Genomic DNA, 6,125 nt, shown 5'->3' on the forward strand with positions numbered 1-6,125 from the left:
CATCATTCACAGCAGCGGACAGCGGGAGCGGCGTTACCCGACATTAGGCCTCTGTGTATTTTCGTTAATAATTATGTTGGAGGTGAAAACAGAAAGATCATCTGATGACCTACAGGATCACGTGACACGTTCTCACACAGATAGAAGAGGAACCCAGTGACCGAGAGCTTCTGTTCTGATGATTATTGTCACATGCAGAGTGTATGAAGGTGGACTTCACAACCAATTCAGGAGAAAAACAAGCGTGATTACCTCTGACGCTGTACAAATGTTGCATTAGCATTAGCTTAAGCTCGTTCAGTGCTAATGTTGCAAGCACATGAGATAGTGTCATAAAATGATGTGCAGGTGACTTTAACTAATAATTAAATATATATTGGAACAGAATATATTAGGGAATAGTCCTCTTTTGTCTTTGCTGGCTAATCAAGGTAAATTTGCTACTTTAAAAATAAAGTCATTGTTTAAAAGCAACCATTTTTAATGATTTAGTAGAATTTAAGTTTATTAAATTTAATGAATTCATTAAAAATTAAATCAATTTAACTGAATGATCTGGCTAGTTCAATTCAATTCAATTCAATTCAATTTTATTTATATAGCGCTTTTAACAATGGTCATTGTCTCAAAGGAGCTTCACAAAAATGAAAGAATTTTATTAGAAAAGAAAATAGTTAAATCCTCACTCTTACACAATGATGAGACAATGAGGATTTTACCAGCCAGATAATTCAATTAAAAAATTCTTTACTTGAGATTTTTCATTTTTGAATGTTCTGAACAGAAACAATATGATTTACGCTGATTAAAATAAAATAAAATTAAATATGTTCTTCTTCACATGTGATAGTTTACTCTAAACAGAAGACATGACGCATAAACAATCCCGAGCACTGCATGTGTTTTATTTTATTATTTCTGAATGTCCTTTAACTTCACTGAGAAATTTTATACTTATGGAATTGCAGGAAAATGTTTTCTAAATATTTTTTATTGACTTAGTCGAATCTAAAAAAAAAATGATCAGCTAACATCAGATCATCCTCTAGCTAGGCAGGAAATGACAAAGTTAGGTCTCCTGGGAAAACGCTGTACATTCCTACAATGCTTAAACAGAAAAATTACCTCTTCTATCTGGAAACATTTCTGGAAGAGATTTCTTACAACATTTAAACATAAATTATTTTACTTTACGAACTCACAAAAACGTGAAATCAGCGATGCATCGGAGAGTGAAAGAGTTGGAGAAATAATGGTACATTGTTCGTGTTCTGAATCACAAATTGCCTGAGGATCTTTTGTTATTTGCAAATGTTCAACTTTTATCTTTATAAGATTTCCCAGAGAAAAAAAAAAAAAAATTTCCAAAGAGCTTTTAAAATGCATCATTTACGTCTCCTAGACAACACTGAGGTCTGAATGAAACCAAAATGAGACGAGGTTGTCTTTCTCCTCTCACTTGTTTTTTTTCTTTAGAAAGAAGTTTTCCCTGCTCTATAATAATTCTCAACTTTTCCACCTCTTTTCATTCTCATGCAGAGAACTCAGAACGCTCTCTATATGAACTCCATCTATTCTCATCCCTCCATCATTCATGCCTCTCGTGCTGAGCTCAAAATGAAGAGCGAATAAAGAGCTCCCCGCAAGCGCTCGCTCAACTCTCATCCAGACTCCACTGTTTCTTTTTTCCTCGGCGATATCTGACTTTATTATTATCCGCGCAATTAAATTTTTAATGATTAATTTTGTATTATGTTTGCAGGCTGAATGAACAGATGATTGATTGTAGGCTGAGCTCAAATTATATTTTCTGTGAATAACTGTAAGTATTGTACTAGACATTATTCAGCTTCAGATCATGTACTACTTAATAAAACTTTATTATAATTGTTTATTTATGACTGATTTGTTATGTATTAGGTCTATAAATTCTACATTGTAAGATATAAACAAAAGTGATTTACTGGTTATTGTAGTGCAATAAAATTACTATTCATTCACACGTTTCATAATAAAGACGCTCGTATTTTTCTTTAATCTGCAGCTGTGACTGACAAATAGTTTTTGGTATCATTAATAACAATAAAGCTTAAATGGCGTAGTGATGAGCAGTGTGGCTTCGTGCCTCCAGGTTCGATTCCCGCCTCAGGGTACTCCGGTTTCCTCCCACAGTCCAAAGATATGTAGATTAGGCTAATTGGTGTTTCCAAACTCATTGTTGTACATTATGTATGTGCCCCATGGGTTGGTTTTCACCTTGTCCAGGGTGTTCCCTGGGATAGGCTCCAGGCCCCCCGCTTCAGGATAATGTACTGGATTAGCGCTATAGCGAATGAGTGAGTGAGTAATAACAATAAGCAACAAAAAGAAACTTTAAAAATTTCTTTACTTTTTTAGAACTTTTTCTGAGCCTTATGGGAAATAACAATTTTAAGGCCCTGACCAGCTGCACCTGGCAAACGCTGGCGTAGGGTTTATATGAGGATGGTCGCGCAGTGGTTAAGGTGCTAGACTGCTGAACGGGAGGTCCCTGGTTCGAGCCCCAGGGCTCAGGTCAGGTGTTAAGTTTGCAACCAGACCCTTTAAAAAGCTGCTGGCTGAAATGACAGATATTTCTCCTGGGACGGGCGTGTTTGTTGTTGCAGTCTTCAGACAAATAGGCTGAAATTCTGTATCATGAGTTATAAAAGAGAGCAAGGTTTGAGCAGTAAAATTTTCCTCTGAGCTCAAAGAGAAATAAAATGAAATATTGTTAGTTAGAATTCTCTTTTCAAAGAAAAACGGAATTGTGTTGAACTAGAAATACTTGTAATTTTAGAAAAATGTACTAGTCATGAATTATAATCTCAATATTTTTAATTTGTAAATAAAAGATAGCTAGCGGTCAATATTTTAAAAATAAGCTTGTTAAATGAACTAATTCCCACTTCTGGTTGGAGATCTGGTCACATAGACGCCCCGTGTGGTCTGTCTGAGATGCGTGTGGTGACTGGGGACGGTTCCACATTACCATAAAGACAGTCCCCGGCTGATACAGACAGTCAGGACTCGTGACTTCAGTCGCTCGATAGTTCAGGACTGGAGTTTTCTACAGTCTACCTGAGCCTCCAATAACCAACTGGACTCCATATGTTCTTCTCCACATCTCCTGTTATACTGAACTTCCAGCCTCCTAACACACAGTATGAGTGCAGATCAATCCCTGCTATCCGTTATCACCCAGATGAGGATGGGTTCCCTGTTGAGTCTGGTTCCTCTCAAGGTTCCTTCCTATTACCATCTCAGGGAGTTTTTCCCTCAGCACCGTCACCCTCGGCTAGTTCATCAGGGACGATCTGATCATTCTGATTTACACACACTCATGATTTCATACAACCTTGAATAATTTCAATAGATTCTGTAAAGCTGTTTTGCGATAATGACCATTGTTGTAAGAGCTGTACGAATAAAACTCAATTGAAATAAATTTTTACTTTCTAGCTAGTTTGTTCATTAGCTATTTGTTGTAAAATAGCTTGTTTAACTACCTAGCTAGATACATTTTTAGATGATTAATTAGCTAGCTACTTTTTTTAATTGTTCGATTAACTAGGGTTTTTCTGCTAAAATGTAGCATTGATACCAAAATGGATTATGAGGACATTATCTAACTCACAAACCTAGAATTTAATCCATCTTGAATTTTAGCTGATGGTTATGTAACTAGCAAACCAAATTTAAGATTTGTCTGGTATTTAGCTTTAACTGGTTATGGCATTTGGCCTTATGGTCAAGTTTATCATGTTTACCTTTGGACACTTGAGTATAGTTAAAAGAAAAGTTATTGTTTTTTATTTATTTTTTTTTATTTTTGAAATATCATTTCCTTCCCAGGTGCTAGTTACACTCGCTTCATAGCGGCAGTGCAAATAAGGGTTTAACATCAGGTAACAAATATAAAATGCGCGACATATGAAATGACGTTCTGGAGTAGCATGAGAAGTGTGTGAAGAAATGTGAACTTTACCTACACCCGCTTCATCTGGGTCGAGACCTGGCCTTATCGCGTAGCTCGAGTGCAGCAGCAGCGGACGATTCATATCATTTATCTTCCTGCCATATTTTAGGTCTAATGCATGTCATGGATTTTATCCTCCGGCCTCATGAAGGAACTGCTGGCATTGCTGTGGGCAAACAATCAGGCCCGGCCGTAAATCAGGAGAACTGTTCTGCAGGGACGTGACTGAAGCAAAAAACTAAACAAAACACACACAGTAGTGTGAGGAAGGTTGTTTACAGTAAAGATCGTCATTTATGGTTATATTTTGACTTCATTTTGAAATTCATCTTAATTCACGTAAACTATAATTTAAACTATATCTATTACCACTAATAGTTGCTGGTTATAAGCATGTCCTGAAATGTCGGAGTTCAAGCAGGGGGAACAGGGAAACGAAACCCTGATGCTTTGGGCAAGTTGAATTTTATAATGATCTGAACTTCTATCATGAACAGCTGGACCACACGTTATTACATTGCTGTGCATGGGATACACCGACGTGAAGACTGAATAGCAGGTAACTAACTCACCTTTTTCCATGTTCAAGGATCGGGATTGTTTGATCAAATTATGTCTCAGAGAACAGATTGCTTCCTTTGATTTGATTCCAATGAGAAAACATTGCATTTTTCCATCCGTTCATACACTCGCTCCTAATAACCAGTACTATAAAGATGCTTGACTGACTGACTGCGGTGTTGCATAGCAACAGGCGTGAGAGAATGCGCGGGAGAGACAGATAGAGAGAGTGAGAGAGAGAGAGACAGATAGAGAGAGAGAGAGAGAGAGAGAGAGAGACAGAGAGAGAGAGAGAGAGAGAGACCCCTCCATCCATGGGGACCCCCCGCTATGGACGGCAAATGGCGCAGTTGGGAATAAAACCTGAAACCGCGCACTGCCAAGTTCGGTTCATAACAGGTGCACCCTCAGGAGGAGGGAAGTACTGTACGCTCCATAAGTATTGGCAACCTCAGTGATTAGGATCTCTAGGAACTCGCTTAATAGATTATCTGTGTGATAAATTTCCAGTAAAATCTGAATGTCTGAGATGGAAACTACAGACGGTGTGTGTGTGTGTGTGTGTGTTTGTACACAGAGCTGCCGCTTGTCTGTTACAGAAAACAGAAAAACTTGCTCAGTGATGTTAACAAACACTCGTATAAGATTATATAATGTTAGCTGAGTGGAATATACAACACACGAAAGAAATTCTATTTAAAATCCAAGAAAATATTCTTGTTTATGTGACAAAAGGAAGTCTTTTAATCGAGGAAAATGGAAGTGTGAAAGAGTGGAAAGGGGGCGGGACACAGCTGTCAATCATTCCAGATTCATATTCCGTGATTGCCTCATCTGACCTTTATATTAAGATAGAAATGTGTGAATTGTACTGTACAGTAAGGGCTGGGTCTTAAAACTGATCTTACACCAAATCAGTGTTCTGAGAAATCTGTTTTAGTGTTAGCATGAGGGTGGATTAGCTGTGGTGTTTGTGAAGGTTTTATCGGATCATATTCACATCTGCTAATGAAGCGATCATTTTACTGGCTGTTAAAGTTCTCATGGAGCAGGTGTGGACAGGTTAGAGGATACGTTTATCAATTAGCCTGAAGTAGAAGTTGGCCTGTAACATAATAAAGGTTAGCATCTAGTTAGCTAGCACGGTGATTTGCCCTGAACTTTATTTAGAGCTTGTTGAAGGGGATGTGTGTAGTGCAGCAGGTGGTGGAGTCGAGCGCGGCTATCCTGCTGAAACGTATTAGTTCACTCATAGATATAAAAAAAGAATAAAAGGAATCCACTTATGTTTGGAATTCGTCCACTCCGAATGATTTAGCGCAAAGTAATCAATAAAGTCTACGAATCCAAACCACCACATTAAACATTCCCGCACTTTTGCAGTTTTGTGTATCTAATGAAATCTTCTCTAAATTCACAACTCAGTTTTATGTGAGCCAAATGTGTGTGTGTGTGTGTGTGTGTTTAATTTCCCTGCTTTTTTCAGGGCAGTTTTATTTCATTTCCAGCAGACCCGCTGTCTGTTTGCTCTGAATTGCAAATAATGATATATACAAGCTTCAGGCAA

The sequence above is a fragment of the Clarias gariepinus genome, chromosome 18 (genome assembly GCF_024256425.1).
Source record: "Clarias gariepinus isolate MV-2021 ecotype Netherlands chromosome 18, CGAR_prim_01v2, whole genome shotgun sequence".
NCBI classification, from domain to species: domain Eukaryota; kingdom Metazoa; phylum Chordata; class Actinopteri; order Siluriformes; family Clariidae; genus Clarias; species Clarias gariepinus.